The following is a 22,168-nucleotide window of genomic DNA, read 5'->3' on the forward strand; positions in this document are numbered from 1 at the left end:
GTCAGAAGGAACTGGGTGTTTTGTCTGGGTGGTGAGGTCAGGGCAGCTCCAACCCTTTATACTTTCATGAGTATGCAGAACACATATGAGCCACCCCAATATTTACTGCTATAGAAAAAGTTATCTGGCTCCAGTTCACTGGCACTCAAACACATCAAATGGAATGGACATGTGCAAGCACTTGAAGAACTACCAATTTCAATAATCATTTTCATAATTATTTCAATAAAAATGTCCATAAGTGTAGTTAAAATGAAAAATAGGTATGTTTCAAACCTAATAAACTGATACAACTTTGAAATTTAGAAATTTCACAACTTTTTTAAAAATAAGAGATTTAAGTATTACTTATTAACATGTGTTAAGTGAGTGCCACCTGTTCAATTACCAGCAGAGCTTCATCCAACTCATAAGCAATTTTTGCAAGTTTCCCATCCAAGTGCCGGCCTACGCTATCCTTATCTAGCTTGTGATATTCGATAGGATCATAGCCCAAGGTACAATGAGTTAGGTCATACTTGGAGTCTGTTCCTGTTCCCATTTAAGTCAATAGGATCAGAATCAGACTTAACTTGTAGGTTTGTTCTGTTTATCTTAAAAGGATCTTCCTCCAGAAGTCCCCATACCACCCTCTTCCCGACCACCACCACCATCACCCTGTAGCTTACTAGCCCTCTCCAGTAATTGATTTACTGATCTGCCAGCAGGTAACAAAATATCTCCTAGCCATAGATTCTCTTCCACTAGTGGCCTGGAAGAAATGTTCTTTCTTCCAATCTGGAATCTCCACCAAATTAACGTCTTGTAATGCCTCCACTTCCTGAAATAACGTTGAGACCATGACAGGTAAAAAGGTCTCTGGTATATAGTTCCCCCAGACCAAAAATGCATCTCCTCCTGAGCAGCCCAATGTGAAGAGATCAGATCAAGGCATACCAAGGTGATAAAAGTTGCAACTTGTGGCCTTGCTGTGTCACATAACATTAAAGGGGATAAACTTTTCTTTCTTTCTCCGGATAAAAAAGCTCTTTACATTTGCAGATCCTTCAACCTCTGATAGAGTGAGGTACCCACTTATGCCCCGTGGGGAGAGGACCCTGAATCATCTAGGGAAAAGAAAAAGAAGCGGGATCAATCTGCTACAGGACATGCAGAAGGGTTTTAGCCATAGTTCTAACCAGTACCTAGAAGTGCAGAGACTACTGATGAAGCAGGGCAGAGAGAAGAAGGCAAGAGACTGGGAGAGGGAATGAGACTGGTGTTGGAATACTTTGAGCATGACAGAGTGATGTGGAAGCAGAAGCAGAGACAGAAGCAGAGGGAACTGTTTGAGCAGTTTCTTAGTCTGATGGCTTTCAGGCAACATACCATCAACCAGAACTTGTAGCAGCACCAACTGCCAGCAACCCAGGTACAGACATCTCCACATCCTTCAGCCAATGCAGCTACAGAGAACTCTGTTGGGTTGGGCAGGAAGGGGAATGAATCTATGCATCCTTAGAATAGTTGCATTCTATTCACACTATTTCCATGAAACAGGGGAGGAGAACAGATACAGTGGCAACATACAATATCTAGATATGTTTCATTCAGTGGTGTTCTTATTGCTTTTGTTTGCACACTGTAATTATCACTTTTTAACATTCACAGCCTCTATGTCTGGAATAGGCAAAATATGTCCAGCTCATCAGATCTTTTAATCTGGCCCTTGAGCTCCCATTGGGGAGCGGGGTCAGAGGCTTGCCCTGCTCTGCACGTACCATGGCTCCGCATGATTCCCAGAAGCAGTGGCATGTCCCCCCTCTGGCTCCTACATGTAGGGGCAGCCAGGGGGCTCTGTATGCTGCCCCAAGTACTGTCCCCACAGTTCCCATTGCCTGGGAACTGCAGCCAATGGGAGTTGCAGGGCAGCACCTGCAGACAGGGCAGCACACAGAGCTGCCTCTGCATAGGAGCCGGAGGAAGGACATGCTGCTGCTTCTGGGAGCTGCAGGGGTGGCGCCTGCAGAAGGGGCAGTACGCAGAGCTGCCTGGCCATGCTTCTGTGTAGGAGCTGGAAGGGGGACATGCTGCTACAGGTAAACACCATCTGAAGCCTGCACCCCTGACCTCCTCTCATGCCCCAACCCCCTGCCCCAGCCCTGATCCCCCTCCCACCCTCCAAACCCCTTGGTCCCATCCCGCAGTACTCTCCTGCACCCTAAACTCCCTAGCCTCAAGCCAGAACCTGCACCCCCATCTGGAGTCCTCCCCCCACACAGAAACCCCCTGTTCCAGCCCGGATCCCCCTCCCGTACCCTGAATTCCTCATTTTTGGCCCCACACCATAGTCCACACCCCTAGCTGGAGTCATTACCCCCTCCCGTACCCCAGCCCCCAATTTCGTGAGCATTCATGGCCCGCCATACAATTTCCATACCCAGATGTGGCCCTCAAGCCAAAATGTTTCCCCACCCTTGCTCTGTGTAGTGGCAGCTGGGTTGCCTGTGTTTGTTTGTAATTAATTATTTGTATGCACAAGCCATCATGTAAGTGTTTAGAAAACAAAGAAGAGGCAGAAAGTTTAAAATCAAAGCTTTTAATAAAGCCTCATAATAACAAGAGATAAAGTGATATGTATATAGAGGCAAACATTACTGCACATCACATTTCCCCATTCAAATAAAGTAGGTGGGCACACAGGACAACCTATAATTCCCTTGCTCTCCTGGACCCAGCCCCAATTATCAGAGGTCCACTTTCTGGTTGTGTGCTCTGGGCCTGTAAACCAACACTCTCCTGAACCCACTCCTGGTGAAAGCTCTCCCCATTATCCTTACATATGTTGTGCAGTGCACAGCTTGCTCCAATAACACAAACTGTCATCCAAAAAAATTTGTGGGGAGCAGATTCTTGCCTTCAGTCAGCCAAATAATATTCTAAAACACTATCATCTGCAGTTACTCAACATGTAGTTAGACCTTCCTCTGCCAGGTACCCTTACAACAGGGTAGGAGTCAGGGCAGTAAAGAGTAGGATGAGCCCCCTAAAATACAAGGGGGAACAGAAAACCTAGTGATATCCCTAGTACTGGAAGGGAATAAAGTACTTTCCTGTCCAAATAGATAAGCATCACATCTCCTGAGACACCCAGCACCATACACCCTACTAGTACTTCCACTTTTCATATTAATTAACTTCTCTCTGTGGTTTGAAGAACAAGTGAGCAGCACCCATTCTGTCTGACATGTTCATGTGCACCTTGTGGGAAACAGACAAAGGGCCATTGATAGCCCTAGTACATTTCAAAAAAGCTATATTCTGAATGCCAGCTATAATCTCTGGGACATTAACAATATAAACCACAGCAATAATTGCCTCACAAGCCTCCATCTCCACAGCATCAACACTTGACTTGCTAACACTAACGTGGCTAGCCATTGATTTGTAAAGAGGAATCTGTAAAGCAGGAATCTGCTTCTGATCTGACATAGCCTCCCTCATCTGTGTATCCTGGCAAGTGCCTCACAGAGCTCTATGAAGGTGTGCTTCCTTTAGGAAGATCTGGAGCCACTGCTAGTCGTCCTGCACTTGCTGGAATGGAGGTTGTGGACAGAAGTGAGGAGTGTGCAAAGCCAGAATTGCTTTAGTTTACTGTTTTGGTGGGTTAAAACCACCTTGGGATACCACAAAAATTATAACAATACAGAAGAAGCACATGACAATAATAATTTGACCTTGCTATATGACTTCAAGAACAAATGTACCTTACAAAGTGCAAGACGGAATAAGGGGTACAATTGTGACTTGGCCTTTGTCACTTCTGAAAGTCCAGGCAACTTCAGAAGGGAGGTCATGCAAGTGATTTTAAGATCACAGCATAGACCAGAGCAACAAATGCTGAAGTTCAACCCAGGAAAAGAAAGGACTCTCGGATATTCAACTTTAGAAAAGCTGACTGGGAAGGCTTTACCTCTAAACAGCAAAAGTTTTGAGAAATAGTAAGATGGTGCAGATCATTTTCTTCATGCTCAACAATTGACTTTTTTGGCTATGGTGAATGGTCAGAAAAGTAGATAGCATACTCAGCAGAACGGATTGCCTAAAGGTTCTGTACTAACAACCTTGTTATTTCACGTATAATCGTATGACAGTTGGAATTCCCCAATGTGAAAAGATTCATTTATTCAGATAATCTTGCATTGCCACCCAGTCAAAAAGACTTGAGGACATTGAGTGCATTCCAACTGGTTCCGCAGCTGTACTTGGAAAATACTATTGCACATGGTTCCCAAATGCCAATCTGAATGCACAAGTGTGTGCCTTCCACATGAAACATTGAAATTGAAAATTCCAAATATCAAGGGATGGTACAATCCTTGAGCCCTATGAACACCCAGTATACTTTGAGTTCACATTAGACCGAATGCTGACATTGAAAGAGCACTTGTACATGCACACAATGAAAAAGAAATTGAATGCCAGAAATTGTGTACTCCAGAAACTGGCCAACAACAACAATGGCAACAAAATGGGGAGCTGATCCCTAAACACGCCAAGCAACCAATCTCACCCTGTGTTACTCAACTGTGGAGTACTGTGCCCTGGTATGGTCATTCTTGAGCCATGCACACAAAATTGATACTAATAATCAATCCTGTAGGATCACCAGAGTGACTTTGAAACCAGTTCCCACATTGCTGATATATTGCTTCGTGCTGGTTGCACCACCATCAGTGAAGCAGGATGCCTTCATTTAAATAAAGAAAAAAATGGTGCATGATCCAAGACATCCACTGCATGAGCACATTCCACCACTCAAGAGATGGAAGTCCAGGAGCTTTGCCTCTGAAAATTCTTTATTCCAAAATATCACTGTAGAAGACTACAGAGTAACAAAATGGCAGAAAATCTCATTGATCTTTGGGAACCTGGTCCCTTCAGAACTCCCTCCAGTCATTGACCTCAAACAAAAACAAAAATATACTCTAAATCAAGCAACAGCTGGGGTGCAAAGACAGGTGACAATATGGCCAAGTGGAAGCTGGGGAACAACCCCAAATGTAAATGTGGAGAGTGTAAATAAACACTTGAAAACTACCTGATTCAGTGTTCTCCGTCAACATCCTGTAATCCCAAGGAACTACTCAAGATAAGTGACGAAACAGGGTCTTGATTGCAGTTTTGGAGCAACAAGCTATGATATGGTGGGCTAAGAAATGTTACGGGTCTGGGAAGGACAAACAAGTTCTCCCACAATACACTGCAAAACAATTCATAGCGTGACACAGCTTAACACTGCACAAGGAGTCATTGGATATGCCCCCAAAATCTTACTGCCTAATCCAGGTCACTGCAGTGCAATGACACAAATATGACCCGAGTGTAACTTAGTAGTATAGAGGCTCACAGCCAGGCTTGGCTAAACAGGGGCTCCCATATTTGGGTGTCCAGACCTGGATAAATTCTGCAGTGAAGACATACCCTAAAAGTATTTACTTTGTTCATATGGACCCCATTCCTCCAGTCTTCACTTAGGCAAACCTCCAACAGACCATAAATTCATGGTGGTGGTCTATTCCTGTTCATATTATGTAAAGCTTCCAAATGTCACTCTGGTAGTGACATGAACAGAATTTTTTAAAATATTTTGGTTCATATTGAAAGAAAAATGATGATTTAATTATTTCATCTTATAAGAAACAGCTCCTGAACCATAAACAGCAAAGTAATATATGTATATCTTCATGTGTTGCCCATAGGGGTAAGACAACCTTTTATATCAGAGGTTTCTTTACAGGTTTTTTTGGTCAACATTTCATTTAAATATAGTTATATATAAGCAATATTCAAATTTATTAAAATTGCCTGCATCTTCTGAGAGTCATGACATGACTTCACAGACTAGTTAATAACATTACTTTTCATTGATACTAATATCTGACATTTTCATTAGCTAATAGTTCAAAAAGAAAATATTTTTCTAAAACACAGCAGTTTGCAGCCTCAACTGTCACTGCAATGCTATACATGCCAAGTGATGAATCTAATTTCTAAGCTGGAGAATAGCCGAGGAAATAAGCAACCTGTATTTAAGGGAAAACTATATATATAGAAATGTAGTGAAAATTATCTTGCCTAATTCTGGATAGTTTTGTTTTTGTTTTGTTTTCATATGATGTCATTTACCACTTGGAAGTCTGAAATGAGATGTTAAAATCAATAATCTTAAACTTGCTTTCAGTTAAAATGTATTTGATTCAACTTTGGATAATTTTGTACAACCATGTGTATGGCATAAGAATACTTTAAGTTAAAAAAAAATCTAATTCCTCACTATGACAGTTTGTAGAAGATAAGAACAGGTTAAAGATTATGTTTTCTTTTTCTAGGATGACAGTCCTAAAAAAAGCTATTAAATATGCATAGTTTCTATATAATTAAAAAATTCAAATAATTACTTCACCCACAGTTGCAGTAATGATATGGTATCAGAATGCTTATATTTAGAATGCTGACAGGAAAAGGCATTTGACATCAAGGTGGATGTTATAAAGACTGTTTCTCGTGACTAATGTTGCTCACAGTTTGAACGAAAGCTTTTCTTCAATTAGTGGCTTAGGTTTTTTAATGTAGCAATCATGAAAGGTGTCAGTCTGACACCAGGAGAGACTGAAGTCCTTTCGTTATCAGGAGTTGTGGTCGCACCAGTACAAGCTTTCGCACAATACTCTGCTAATGTGTCTCTCTTCTGACATGTAGGATCATGTCTGGGGTTTACTGGTTGTTCAGCATGCCCATTTAAGACTTACCCTTTCTGCTAAGCATGACAGTTAATGACAACCGAAATAGTATTCTTTGGAGCAGAGAACGTTTTTCCACTGGGAACTAACTAAGACCATATAGCAGCTGTCAGAGGTTAATGGCTTGCCGTCACACAACTTACCTTGGACTGATTCAGTTGGTGAGCTAGAAGTACATATGAAAGTTCTTTATAAATGATTAAGATGCAGCACTGTATATCAGAAAGTGATACACATTAGAGAGGATGTGTTACATAAATATAACAAATTAGATTTTCATAACTGCAGGTCCTGTTGTAGAAGGTTATCATTCATTTTCAACCAGAGAGGAATATTTTTTTAGTAAAACCAAAATTATTGGTTTTAAACAGCCCTCAGTGTACTTTCTAGAAATGTGCTTGTAAAATTCAAGGCAACTTCTTTTTTTTTTTTTTAAGCCCACTCAAAGCTCACCAAAAGAACCTTCCAAATCAGATACCTAACTTAAAATATTAATCTTTCAGTAATATACATCTATTGACTTCGTAACTAATAAATATAGCCATCTATAATCTTAATTGAACACTTCAAGCAATTAAATATTATTGTGTATCTGTTAGAGACCAACTCTAAACTGAAATAAGATGTTTTAAAGACCTGCTCTGCCACAAGATGGAGTTGGATGGTTGCACCTTTCAACATCTATGGAGTTATTAGAGATTTAAACAATCCTATTGCATGAAAATAAGTTTGACCAGGGGAAACCAGAGGTTTTATTAATTATTATTATTACTGGGAGGGAGAGGTGAATCTTGTTCCAGCATGTATATATGTAAGCAGAGTCAGGACGAGCTCCACCCTGATATCTGGTGGTGAGGGGTGGCAAGTTATGGAAAAGAACTTCAAGGGCTGATCTCATTTGCATAGGCACACCCACCCTGCCTAGAATGAGGCCATAACTGCCCAAATGGTCACTTTGGCTGCTGTGGGATCCCCAGTGTCTCTGTTATTGGGGCAGGAAGAATAAATTGTTATTACCCTGATTATGGGAGTCAAGGATAGTGGAACTGCACTTGGCCTTTTGTTATGATGGAGGGACTTGCCATCAACTAAGGAGCACTCGCTAGGCAAGAGACATGGGTTCCAAAACTCTGTGAATTGAGAGAGGTATCCAAGCTCTGCTCTGCTCTGCTCGGAAGGGATAGCTCAGTGGTTTGAGCATTGGCCTGCTAAACCCAGTGTTGCAAATTCAATCCTTGAGGGGGCCATTTAGGCATCTAGGGCAAAAATTGGGGACTAGTCCTGCTTTGAGCAGGGGTTGGACTAGATGGTCTCCTGAGGTCCCTTCCAACCCTGATGTTCTATGAATGAAGAACTACTACTTGACCTTTTGAATTTCACCCACCACTAGTTTCAATTCAAGTATATCTTACTATATTGCACACTTTAATCAGTAGCTTAAGCGTGGATATATTTTTTGCTAAATAAAGCCTGAGATAATACTAGAAGGATCCTGCCTGAGAGTAAAGTAAAAACTAAAATGTGCATAAAACACATTTAGGGTCAGATTTTGAAAAACAATGTATGTGCAAAATGTTGGGTACACTTGTATGCTAAGGCCTGACCCAACAAGGCATATAAACTCATGCTTAAATTTAAGTCTGTGAGCAGTCCCATTCACTTTAATGGGATTATTCCCAGGCTTAAAGTTAAGCATATGCTAACTTCACTAAGAATGATCTGAAGGATACTGTTTATGGGTTAGCATTGCTTCCAGAAGTTTGTTCTGCCCATTTCATTCATCCTATACTTTTTAATATGAAAACTGGGGGGGAAAATGTAAAGACTTTTCAGTAGAAATTAGTTATATTTTTAAGTAGTGTTTAGTCATTCCTAGGCAGTCAGCATATGATTTTAGAATCACCAAGGGTGACAAAGAATGGAGAAATTATGGTCGCATTTATAAAGAGCATTACAGCAATCAGTGAAACATCTGCCACTGAGTGATATCTATTTCAACCCCCTGCAGGAGGGAAATGATGTATCTAAGAATCACATGAAACCAAAATGCTGCATATATAAGAATTTTAGAACGTCTGTGCAGAAAAGTCTAAAGGCTAGCCTAACTTAAAAATACCTTGTCAAGGTTCCTCCCCAACTCTGAAATCTAGGGTACAGATGTGGGGACCTGCATGAAAAACCTCCTAAGCTTATCTTTACCAGCTTAGGTCAAAACTTCCCCAAGGTACAAAATATTCCACCCGTCGTCCTTGGATTGGCTGCTACCACCACCAAACAAATACTGGTTACTGGGGAAGAGCTGTTTGAAAACGTCTTTCACCCCAATATACTTCCCAAAACCTTGCACCCCACTTCCTGGACAAGGTTTGGTAAAAAGCCTCATCAATTTGCCTAGGTGACTACAGACCCAGACCCTTGGATCTTAAGAACAATGAACAATCCTCCCAACACTTGCACCCCCCTTTCCTGGGAAATGTTGGATAAAAAGCCTCACCAATTTGCATAGGTGACCACAGACCCAAACCCTTGGATCTGAGAACAATGAAAAAGCATTCAGTTTTCTTACAAGAAGACTTTTAATAGAAATAGAAGTCAATAGAAATCACCTCTGTAAAATCAGGATGGTAGATACCTTACAGGGCAATTAGATTCAAAACATAGAGAACCCCTCTGGGCAAAACCTTAAGTTACAAAAAAGATACACAGACAGAAATAGTTATTCTATTCAGCACAATTCTTTTCTCAGCCATTTAAAGAAATCATAATCTAACACATACCTAGCTAGACTACTTACTAAAAGTCTAAGACTCCATTCCTGGTCTATCCCCGGCAGAAAAAGCATATACACAGACAGAGACCCTTTGTTTCTCTCCCTCCTCCCAGCTTTTGAAAGTATCTTGTCTCCTCATTGGTCATTTTGGTCAGGTGCCAGCGAGGTTACCTTTAGCTTCTTAACCCTTTACAGGTGAGAGGAGCTTTCCCCTGGCCAGGAGGGATTTCAAAGGGGTTTACCCTTCCCTTTATATTTATGACATACCTGCATAAATGTAGAGTTATATACTCATTTCCAGTTTCACTAATTTCAAAATATATCAGTTTACAAAATCTATACACAGTGTATAAAGTACATTTTCAGATCCGAGTTCAACTATTTAAAACACATTTATGTTCTCTGTTACACGTGCCATTTGGATTTCTTTTTCATTTTCTTAAAATTCAGCCCTTCCAATGGAGACATATTTGAGATAATAATAGAACACAGAGCCTTTTATCTTCAGATTTCCTCGTCATACATAGCCCAGGTTGGCAAGCAACTGAAAAATAATGACCATTTGATTATTCTTTGGAAGGCTATGTAAAAACAGCTGGTGGTCCTATTCCAGAAATGAAGCAATGTTCCACATCTGGGCTGGTAAAATTATTTATTGTGAATGTTTTCAGATATATTTAGCCTTTTTATCAAAGTATTCATTGAACAATGTATGTGGATAAGTTTCTATCTCTGGGATGATCATTTTGACTATTTGTTCTTCAGTATGCAAAGACAATCATTTCCCTTTCGTATATTTCAAGTTAGTATTTTGAATAAGCCAATCTTGTAATGATGGAAATAAAGGAAAATTCAACAAAATACAGGACTGTCCTTAGTTTAAGAACAGTAATGGAAAAGTAGTTTCTCTTTGAAGTCTGGTCCTGAAGTTTTTTAGCTGCTGAGCTTCAGTTCATTTGCAAATTTGACACCATCAGCTCAGGATTAAACAAAGACTGTGAATGGCTAGCCAACTACAAAAGCAGTTTCCCCTCCCTTGGTGTTCACACCTCAACTGCTAGAAGAGGGCCTCATCCTCCCTGATTGAACTAACCTTATTATCCGTAGCCTGATTCTTGCTTGCATATTTATACCTGCCTCTGGAAATCTCCACTACCTGCATCCGACAAAGTGGGTATTCACCCACGAAAGCTTATGCTCCAATATGTCTGTTAATCTATAAGGTGTCACAGGACTCTTTGCCGCTTTTACAGATCCAGACTAACATGGCTACCCCTCTGAAGCCAGATCGCAAGAGTAAAATATCAGGACACACAGGGGGATGGGGGGTAGGGGGAAAGGAGCAACAGGTGCGCAGCCCCGACCAGAGACATGGGAGGGGGACGCACAACCCTAGGAAGCTGTGAGGCGTGTATAAGACCCCTGCTGCAGCCCCTACGAGGAGTTCATGGGCTCAGCTCCAGCCCCCAGAAGAAGCCCCAGAAGAAGCTGGGGTGCATGATCCCAGTTCCAGCCCCAGCCACATTGCTAGCTCAGCCCAGCTGACAGTCACCTCACCTCCCAGCAGAGCTAGTTAGTGCGACCAGGGAAGGGGGCTGGGCATGGGGAAGTGAGTGTCCGGGAAGTCTGTGGTGGGGTGCTGGGCTGTGAGGGGGTAGAGGGCGCTGGGCAGTAGCAGAGGTTTGTGTGTTTTGGGATGCTAGGCAGTGGGAGGCCTGTTGGGGGGCGCTGGGCAGTGGGGAAGATCTGTGGGTGTCAGGGCACTGGGCATTAGGGGTCTATGTGGGACTCTACGTAGTTGTGGTGGGGGGGCTGTGGGGAAGGGCACTAGGTAGTGGGGGATGGGTAGATCTATGTGTGTTGGGGAACTAAGGAGTGGTGGGTCCTGTGTGGGGTGCTGGACAGTTGTGGTGGGGCTGTGGGCAGGCGGGGGCACTGAGCAAGGGTGATGGTGTGCAGGGCACTGTGCATTTGTGGTGGAAGGGTTGTCGGGGGGGGGCGCTGGGCATAGCAGGTCAGGGGGGCACCAGGTCGGGGAGCTGTGTGGTGTAGCATGGGCCTGCGCCCAATAGGAACGGGCATGCTGGCAGCACAGGGCCAGGCGTACCAGTGTGCATCTGACCATGCCATACATGCCCCATTGCCCCGGCCGAACCCCCGCCCACCGCTCGCCTCCTGACCTGATGGCTGGAGCAAAGGGAGGAAGTGCGGGGGTGGGATCCCAGCGGTGCTTACCTGAGGTGGCTCCCGGGAAGTGACCATGAGGTCCCTCTGTGTTCTAGGCCAGGGGTGGCCGGAGGTGTTTCTACATGCTGCACCTGCCACTAGCACCAGCTCCACAGCTCTCATCATGCCAATGGGAACTGCGGGAGCAGGGCTGGCGGGTATGGGCAGAGCCACCTGGCCACCCCGAGCCTAGGAGCCAGAGGGACCTGCCTTGGGTAGGGGTGGGATCCTGGCAGCGCTTACCTGTGGTGGCTGTGGAGAAGCGGCTGGTAGTTCACTCTGGCTCCTAGGGTCAGGGGTGGCCAGGGGCCTCTGTGCACTTCCCACACTGACAGGCCCCACCCTACAGCTCCCATTGGTTGCAATGGAGCTGGTGCTGGTTACAGCTTGCAGAGACACCCCACCCCCTGGGCTGCCCCTATGCCTAAGGGCCTCAGGGTCCTGCCAACCGCTTCCTGGGAGCTGCGTGGAGGTGATGGCTAACTGAGAGCTGAGCCCCTCCTTGTGGTTCAAAGTGTACATAGGAGTTGTATTAATTTAGATGGAATAAATGGGCCCAAAAGTGTCAAAAGGTGTTAACATGACCCTGTCACTATCCAACATTAAAAAATGTTAAACAAGGTTTATGGTTTCATATACAGAGACCTCAGCCTGCTTGATACCAGAGTAAACACCTTATTAAACTTTTAAACCTTTTATTAAAACATACAGAAAAGAAGAGGGAAGACTAAAGCATTTGAAATGTAAAGTACTAAGTAAGGCTTTCATTTTAACATCCCGTCTTTGCTTTCCTGTTAGCTGGAGAGAGATTTTAGAAGGAAGCTTCCCCCACTCCCTTTCCCCCCCCCCCATGCATCTTATAAATTCTGATCACTGTCCTTTTTAGGGAAAGAGATGAAATTAGTTGAAAATGACTGAAGCAGTTACTGCTGCTATTAAAGTCTAATCCCTTTTCCTAGAAGACAAAGCAAGACAAACACACAAATGGGGAGAGGAAAGAATAGCAAAGATAGAAAAGGCACCTTCTGACTCTGGTGTTGACTCCCTTGCAACTTCACTTCTGGAAAAACAAAGGCATAGCACAAGCTCCTATACGCCACCTGAGACCTTGCAAATTTGTACCAGCACTGAGCTGTTTAGAGCACTTCTTTCAGCTTCCTCTTTCTGGTAACAGGCTCACAACAGTGTTGCAAATTATACAGTCTTGACTGGCTGAGCCAGACTTTTACTAGACAGAGGGCTAAAGGAAAAGGATAGGAAAGAGGAAATAAAATGGGAAAGGAAAAGGACACACTGGTGAGTGCACATGTGCACGCACGCATGCATGAGAAAGTTTCACATCCCAGGTGGTGTTCAAGATTTAGCTGGAACTGGCACTGTCATCTGGGTCACTCTCTCTGGCCTGAGCAGGACATCTCCCAAAAGTCTCAGTGTTGTCACATTAGATACCGGGGACCCAGGCAATGGTGGGGGTTCAGCCATCATGTAAAGCTTGCTCCTTCCCCCTCTTTAAGTTAAGTCAGCATTATTCCCCAAAAAATCTCTTTGAGGGCCCTAAAAGGGAGTGATAGCCTGTTCCCTCACTGTTTTGTTCACCAGTTAGGCCTAATCTCCAGCACACCAATTTTGGCCTATTAATTTACCGTTCCACATATCTCTTGTTTATCAAACATGATCTTAATACAATCCTTGAATTATATCAGTAGGTCTTTTCGTTTGGAATAATTCAGTGTGTCTCCCTTGGGCATCTTTTCCCATCACCATTTATTGTTATAGGTTATTGTGACATTTTATAAACTTTTTCACAGTTGAGCTCACCCTTATGGTAAAACTATAGGTACTGTTATCACAATAGATTGTACCGGGGAGGGACTCTGCCTCCTCTTGGCCAGGCAGGGAGTGGGAGTAGGGGAAGCTAATTAGCTCTCAACACTGCTACCAATTTTAAGCCTTCCCAGATGTCCAGGAGCCATCTTGCTACCCTGCATTCCCTCCATCTAGTTGAGGTATACTGAACTGTGTTTCCAGGATATTGTGGGTCTAACTGATTGCCTGGTTTAGGATCAGGAAAGATTTTCTTCCATTTAGCCAAACTGGCATGGATACAGAGTTTTCCATCTTCTATGCAGCATTGTGAAGGCCAGCTTAGGTTAAAAAGTGTAAGAATAGAACATTACTGATAGGAGATAATCTAGGAATGTTTGTCACAAGTTGTGGATGATTTTCAGTGTGGCTAAAGAGTGAACGGTTCAGCTCCCATAAATAAGTGAGATCCAGGATATGGCTAATAGAAATTCTGCCGGTAAAGACAAGAGGCGACCTAAAGTCTTCACAGACTGATGTTCTCCCTTCGTACCCTCTACCCCCACCCTCCCTCCCGTGGGGGAAGGTGAGGGGATTCAGAAGTGGGCCCAGCCCTGGGGGGGTCGGCTGAAGAGGGTCTACTGTGTGTTATTGGTTACAAGATAGCATCTGTAACCCTACACTGGACTCAATAAAATGTCTGGTATGTAAGGTTAGGAGGTGTATAGCGCTACTTCTTAAGTTAAAGTTGTGTCCTGTGTCCACCCAGGTTTGCCTGGTGAACTCTGTCATTCACTTGCCTCATTTGTAAAACAGAAATAGAAATATCTACCTGACAGAAGGATCATGAGTCTTAATTAAAATTTTTAAAGCACTTTGAAGTTTTTTGATAAAAGCACTATTTGGTCTAAGTACAAAATATTTTATTACTGATAATGTAATTTTTGGTGAATTTAGCTTTGTTTCCCCCATTAGAAAATCAGCTTATTAAAAACACTAATTTGAAATGAAACCAATAGAAAATGTTGTTTTTTTCTTTCTATATTGACAAACTGAAGGCTGACTACAATAACAATCTAGCAGGCGGAAAAATCATCCCTGTACAGAAATATTCCAGAAAGATTTTAACTTGAAAAATCTGAGTTATAAAAAAGTTTTTGATGCCTCAAATATAGCAGTTGCTACTGGTGAGTAGATGAGAGTGACACAGGCCCAACCATGTGCAATAAACTGTTAGGATGAAGATAGGATCTGTGTACATTACTCTGTATTCTAAGTGCCATGCAGGTGGCTGAATGTTGCTGATTTATCAATGAATAGCAAAGAATATAATAAAAATAACCTAGTTCATTCTGCTATTTGAAAAGCTATTAGCAAACTAGTTCATTTTATTTTATTTAAATAACTTAAAATGAACAGTGGTCCCAACTTCAGCCCCAATGTTTCTAGCAGCCTTTATTATTTTTCTAGTTTATTTAAATCAAAATAAAAGTTTGAAGGGCTAGAAAAAAAATATTTCTGCAATGAATTCAATGTAGATTGAAAGGTATGATGAACTTTTATTTCCGGCTCTTTATTTGGCTAGGGCAGTGCCAGCACCGGCAATATTCATGCTTTGCAGAACTTCAGGGAAGACCAGGAAAAAACATCTGCTGAATTCAGCCCTTTTGGGCATTCCTCTGGCTGGAGTTTCATCAACTAAACTGTTCACTGTATCACACCTCAAGTATACATCCCAACAGAATCATAAACAATACACTCAATCTGCACAGCAACCATAAATGTTTTTGTACAGCCACCTATTTCAGAGTTTAGTTTAGAGCTGTCATTCTTAATCCTCCTTTTATAATGGGACAATTTCAATGTTTGGATTTTGAGCTAATTATTTCATTCTTCTCTTTTTTGGTAACTTTCCCCAACTTCTCTAACAGTTTGCAGAATTCAGTTTGTTAAAGGGTTATTAGTTGACATATTGGATTTGTGAGTCAGCACAACATATAATTTACTCCTCCAAGGTCTTGATTTAAATTTGGTTATGCCGAGGTTACTGGAACTTGTCCTGATATGATAACTTAATAAGATGAAAATTAGTTCAGGTTAGCCAACTCTGATATATAGCACACTGGGTAGCTCAGTGATCCTGAATCCAAAGCTATTTTATTCAGTAATGACTGTTTTGTAAAATACAAGAAACATATCTTTCTTATATTGTTCCAGTAGTAATTATGTGTTATAAAGTACTAGAGACATACACTTTATCACTACTGAAAGCAATAGATTAATCAATGCCAATTTTCTATTAATGAAGACAGAATTAATTATATGATGCAGGAAGATCATTACAACTCTTAGGTACTTTTTAAAAGATAGGTTACTGAACACAGATGTTAAATTGCTGTGCCAAAATAAGAAATATAAGAAAAGTAAAATCTATTGAACCAGACGCTCAGCTTGAGTTACTTGGTGTAACTCCATTGATTTATGTTAGCTGAAGACTTGGCCCATAATGTTTCCTATTTTTTATGACAAATAATCATTGTTGGCATCAGATAACTCCCTCAAAGTTGTAATAAAATATATTGAAAAATTGTGTTAAGAGCAAACCTATAGGGAAATATTTTCTATTAGTTAGAGCAGATTACAGGGATCCATGATTCCCAGTATCTATTCCTGACTCTGAACCACACATGAAGGGTATGATGTTATAATCTTGTAGTAGTTAGGTAGTCTGGATATAGTATCTGGTTCATATGTGGTGGGCAGATAAATTGTTTAGTTGGGAACACAGTGTGCGTGTGTTGCTCCCTGTGGTCCAGATGGAGTAAGGGGTGGGGGGCTGATCTAGAGGAGGAGGGTGAGAAGTCATACTGGGGAGGTTGGTGTTGGAAACTTAGCTGTGAATTTCCTGCTTTTAAAAGGCAAATTATTTACAAACTTCTCTTTCAACAATTTTATAAAATACTTTGAGATAACCGAATAAAAGTATCATCATCATCTCCTCCTCCTCCCAGTGTCAAGGTTGGGTAGGGCTGAATAAAAGGCATGATAGAGGTACAAATTCTTATATTGAAAGTGCTGGTGACAACCTGCACTACTTAAAGTTTACAGTGCTTGATACAGGCATGACCAGCAAACAGACACAGACAAAGTAATATGGTTAACCAACAGCCACATCATTGATATAAACACCACCTGAAACTAACAAAAATCTATAGTCCCATGCAATATACAACCTTCCCTATGGACCAATTACTAAAGTGAATATGGCCACCTTAGCACTGCCCCTAGAGATGTCCAAAAATGTTTGGCAATGCCTTCTCCTTGTCCAAAGAAATGAGAACCTCTCACAGAAGCTCCTCTCTTCATCTTTAAAATTGAAGTACCATCCTACCTTAACATTGCCCAACTTTGTCCCCTAGTTCTGAACGTCAGTGTTGGCCCCTGCCAACTAAGCTACTATACCGATCACTGCCAACAAGCTACAACATCACCACATGATATGTCACAGTGGTTTTGGTAAGGCACACAACCAAAAAAGAAAAACAAAACAAAAAGCCTCCTAAAAAGCCTACAAGACCACTTAACTAGGCCAATCTACAGTTTGGGAAAATTCCTTCCTGATCCCAAACTGGTTATCAGCTAATTCAAAGTACAAAGGACAGAAGGTCATGCATCAAACCAATGACACCCAATAAACTAAGCAGTTGGGATGCTGCAAGCCCTGGCAAAAATGGCCTAAAGCCTTTTGATAACATGGTCTCCCACTCCACAGGAGACAGGCAGCTCCAGTCATGGCCCCATTATGGCCTTTATATAGACCAGTCAGACTATCAGGGGAGGCTGAAGAGATCCATCCCACTTCTCAATAGTACGTGGAGACTCCAGGAGACTCAAATGCTCAAGGTATAGAACTCAACTCCTTAGCTGCTACTTCTTCTCTTCTCTCCCACATCATTCTGCCCTCCTTAGAGAAAAAAGGCCCCAAGGACATCCAAATCAATGCTCAGTCCAACAGAGAAGGACCTGAAATGGATGTTTATCTTCTGACAATCCCACCAAACATCCATCCTGGTAAGCCAGATGGACGTTGCCTTTCTACAGGTATTGAAGATACAAAATATTTCCTACAACCTGAGGGTGAATCAAGCTTAAATCCTTTATATTTTCTTATCACAATATCAGATTCTCTTTATCATAAGTATTCTGTGCTACAAATACTGAGGATCCCAGTTACAGCTGAGTGATATTTTCATTGTTAACAAATTATCCATCAAAGGTAATCTTTTTAATTTTAATTGTTGTTTGTGAACCACAGGTAAGCCAATCCTGCAAATGTATTAGAAATTCATATACATTCAATTAATAGTTAGAGAACAAATTTCAGCCAATAGTTTTTTGGAGGGGGAATTACTGACTCTACTTACTATTAATTGTTTGGTGTCTGTTAATGGCCACATATCATAAATGCACCCTAAATGGCTAGCTAATATCTTGTAACTAGGAGAATATTGAATGGTTGAATAAACAACAAACAATCCATTTGTGTTTTGAGTTTTCAGATTGAAAAAACAACATTCAATATAATTCAAGAAGCTTCTGATACACACAAACATTCTCAGGAATAATCTGGCCTGGGTAATTGCCTAAATACTTGCAAACACTGAATCCTATGACCCTAAACTGGAAGCACAGTTTAGTTTAAAAGGTGTAAGAATCGGCATTAGGAGATACATATAGGAATGTTTAGTTTTCATGGCAAGTTGTGGCCAGTGAGGATAAAGGCTAAAAGAGACAGCTCCCACACATAAATGAGACCTATGATATGGCTTGTAGAGAAGGGGTGATCTGACATCTTTGCAGACTGAAGTCCCCCTTGTTATCCTCTACCCCACTTGCTTGTGGCAACAAGGTTCAGAAATAAGCTGAGCCCTATGGGTCAGATTGAAGAGAATCTACTCCAAGTTATTGATTATATGGTAAGAACCCTTGAACCTTGCACTGGACCAAAGCAAACATCTGCCGTGTTTGTGTGGGTGAGTAGATAGTGTCCCTCCCCCCTTGTTAAGTTAATAAAGTTGCAGCTTGCTGCTTAAATTCATCTCCATATCTGTCTTTTACTCACCTGAATACCTTGTTCACTTGCATATCCCAATCAAATTACTAATTGCCCTGTTCTTGCCATTTGCGGATGTCAGGGTTTCTTTTTTTTTCCTATAAAAGCTGATGCTCCACGCATAGTGACACTTTTGGAAGTGATACCATCCTTTGAAGCTAGTTCATTTTTGGTTTATGGTTATATATATGGGGTCATTCTGATAAGATTGCTCTTTTCACTATTACTGATGCTATTATTCTGGCACAAGTACAGTGTCTTCTGTAAAATATAAAATACTCACTCTGTCAAGTTGGCCGTAGACATTGTTTTGGTCAATATAACAATGACATGGTTTTAGATGTACACTTTGTACTTCTTTCATGGAAGTATCATAACTACTTGATTTCAGGTTCTAGATTCTAGGCTATAAAGCCAGCATGACCCTACCAATTGGGAGCGAGTGATTGTCTATTATCTTCAGGCTCAACACTACCGGATCATCAGACTGCTGATTTCTAGAAGTATTTTTCTTCTTATTTCACTCCCACATGCAGTTAAAATACACTGAACCTGGTAAAATAGAAGTCATGGACAGTCTAAACTAGGGGCAATGTTCCCTCTAATTTTTGACAGGCCGTGTGTGCAAAAAAATTCTTCTGTGCAAATTTTTGACAGGCTGTGTACGCAAAAAATTTCTTCTGTGCAAACTTTTCTGCTTTTGTGCAAATTTTTGTGTGTGCATTGTTTCACCATGTGTGTGTGCGCACACGCGCACAGCTTAGGGGGAACAGTGCTTAGGGGTTCTGAATATTGGGGCCATGAGCAGGTGGTAGGTAGCTGGCAACACCCTGCCATTTGCATATTACCAAAATGGAAGGGGAGACCCATATATATATAGGAAGGGGATCCGAGTATGTAAAGGATTGAGAGCCACTGCCCTTACATTTGTTTATTTTCACCTTTTGCCGTAAGTAGTCTCCTTCTGAGTTCACACGAGAAATACAGGTTTCAGTTATGATTAAAATTAACTTTTCCTCACAGATCTCAACTAGGAAACTGCACAACAACAGCTCAGTCTGTTTCGTGTAAATTTCTGCTTTACAATTATCGTTATAGCATAGAAAATAAAATGAATTTCTTACCTGTAAAGTCTTTGTCACATTCACAAAGAAAAGTATTTGGAGTAACATTGCTGCAGTTACCATTCAGACAGGTATGGGGCTGGCACTGTCCAATTATTTCTGAACAGTTTTTACCTAGTGAAATCATAGTACAATAGTTAGTTAGCTTTTTATGACGAGTCAATTATATACTCAAATTTCAACATACACACACACACACATACACCTATGTGAATAGAATATTAAGCTTGCAAATTTCAGCCCCAATAGTTTGTCTCACAAAAAGTTATAAGCAACTGAAAACAGTTTTAATGGGAAGTGTTGAGCAACTTTAATTATATGCATTTCTATCAGACCCAAAAATATTAAGATACAGACATATGACTGATTCAGAGCTATTGTTGAACCTTTAATGTAGTATACATTATTTGTTTCTTAGTTATTTGAACATAGCTTATATTTACTTCCTAGAAACTTCAAATCCTAGAAACTGCTCAAATGTGGAATCAGTTTTTGCATGAATTTTGCTTAACATGCAACTCACTGGAAATTACAGCACCAATCATAAATTCCTTGTACTTTACAGTATATGGGTCTAAATACCATATAATTATGCTTGCCATTTGAATTGTTGCTATGATATTATTCACACTTGAGCAAATATTCTGTTTTGTTAGCATTATGGGAGACATTTTCCTTCACTTACACCTGTGTAAGCACACCTGTAATATCTGATTTTTAATCTTTGTACTCCTCATTTCCATACAGGTTATTTAATATTAGAACTATACTGGCAATATAAATTGATGGCAATAGCTGAATCCTGTCCAGTACAGTCTAGAACAGTTAAGCATATTTAACAGTATGTTCAAATAATGCTTGAATGAATTCCCACTGAAGTCATTAGGACTAAGCAATTGGCAGCCTTACATTTCAGCAGAGTTCAAATCAGCACCTTCCACAAAAAAACAGGCACAATAAGTACTGCAAAATCTGGTCCTAAATTATTGCACAAATTTACCATAAGAAAGCATTAACCAAGTGTACTGTAATTGTGTCAATAGGCCATCAGAAGCACACTCACAAAAGAGATCTATTTACTGCATTTATGTTTTTACATTCGTTTCAAGAGTTTGTTTAAAGTTTACAAAATAACATTATATTATTCTACAAATATTATCTATCTATTTGCGGGGGCGGGGGAAAGGATATTACCTGCAAATTGTGTGGGACAGGTACATTCATAGGAATCCCCAATAGTTCCTTCTCTTGTGTTAATACAGGAGGCATTGTTGTGGCAGGGTTTACTGGAGCATGCATCAAACTCCTCGCAGAATCTTCCAGAATACTGTTGAGAACAGTGGCAGTTATATGCCTCATCCCATACATGGCTTAAGCATCTGCCATGCCTGGAGCAAAAGGGTTCATTTGAAGACTGTTGGCAAAATTGCTGCTTCACTGTTACATTGAGCCGAAGGCCCAGGTTGCATAACGGTGGTCCTTTGGTCTGAACTTCTGCAAAATAATGAGTTCCAACTCCGAGCCACCGAGGGTCAACTTGGTGCATCCCTCTTAACCTGCAACCAAAAATCAACTGATCTTGAAGAAAGCCTTCTGAGGGGCACCTAATAAATTCTTCCATGGAAACATTCCCCAAATTCATCCCATGTGACTGAAAAGATGCTTCTGAAGATATGAACAGACTATCCCCCAACTGAAGCTGAAAAGGACATATTTGAGGGACATTCAAAGTCTCCTGTTCCAGGATGTTCCTTTCAATATTGGTATTTATATTCCAGCAATCTGTGTAGAAGTTCGAGCAGATGTTATTCATCAGAGTCCATTTCATGATGTGCTGCTTTGGTTGTGCGCGCCATTCCACACTCATTTGCCTCTCACATATTATCTGTCCATTTGCAGTGTAGGTTTGAAGATACACCATTACAAGAATGATTGATTTTATAGTCATTGTTTAGGCTAGTGAATTTGAGTTCTGTCTCAATTGCATAGGTACTGAAGACAATTTTAGAATAAGTGTCCCTTATTCACTGGGATCTGTCTGCATTTTCTTGTTTGTTGTAAAAATTGCCTTTAGGAATACAAAATAGAGAAAGAATATAATGTCTGTTTTCAGAGAAAGTACAGTAAAATATCACTGTAGCCAGAAAGCATTTGATACATTCAATACTAGTGATAAATATATCCACAATGGGACAGAGTTTGATCTTAATTACAGACATATAAAGCTGGAATAAATCCCCTCAAGCAATCAGAATTACACTATCACAATCACAGTCTGACTCTGTCCCTTTCTCTATTACAGCTGAAGATCTGGGACCTGTTTATATATAAGTTGGGGAAAAACTTTGTT

General features: G+C 41.1%; 1 long non-coding RNA gene across 1 annotated transcript in view; it reads right to left on the reverse strand.

Annotated features, from left to right (window-relative positions):
- Positions 1-21,073, reverse strand: part of LOC140908686 (uncharacterized) — a 107,432-nt gene extending 86,359 nt beyond the window's left edge. The window contains exons 1-2 of the long non-coding RNA XR_012157955.1: positions 21,013-21,073; positions 19,819-19,932 (exon numbers count right to left, since the gene is read on the reverse strand). This is a non-coding gene — a long non-coding RNA (uncharacterized LOC140908686). The remainder of the gene's footprint in view (positions 1-19,818; positions 19,933-21,012) is intronic.
- Between the last annotated feature and the right edge of the window lie 1,095 nt (positions 21,074-22,168).

Source organism: Lepidochelys kempii, chromosome 3 (genome assembly GCF_965140285.1).
Source record: "Lepidochelys kempii isolate rLepKem1 chromosome 3, rLepKem1.hap1, whole genome shotgun sequence".
NCBI lineage: Eukaryota > Metazoa > Chordata > Testudines > Cheloniidae > Lepidochelys > Lepidochelys kempii.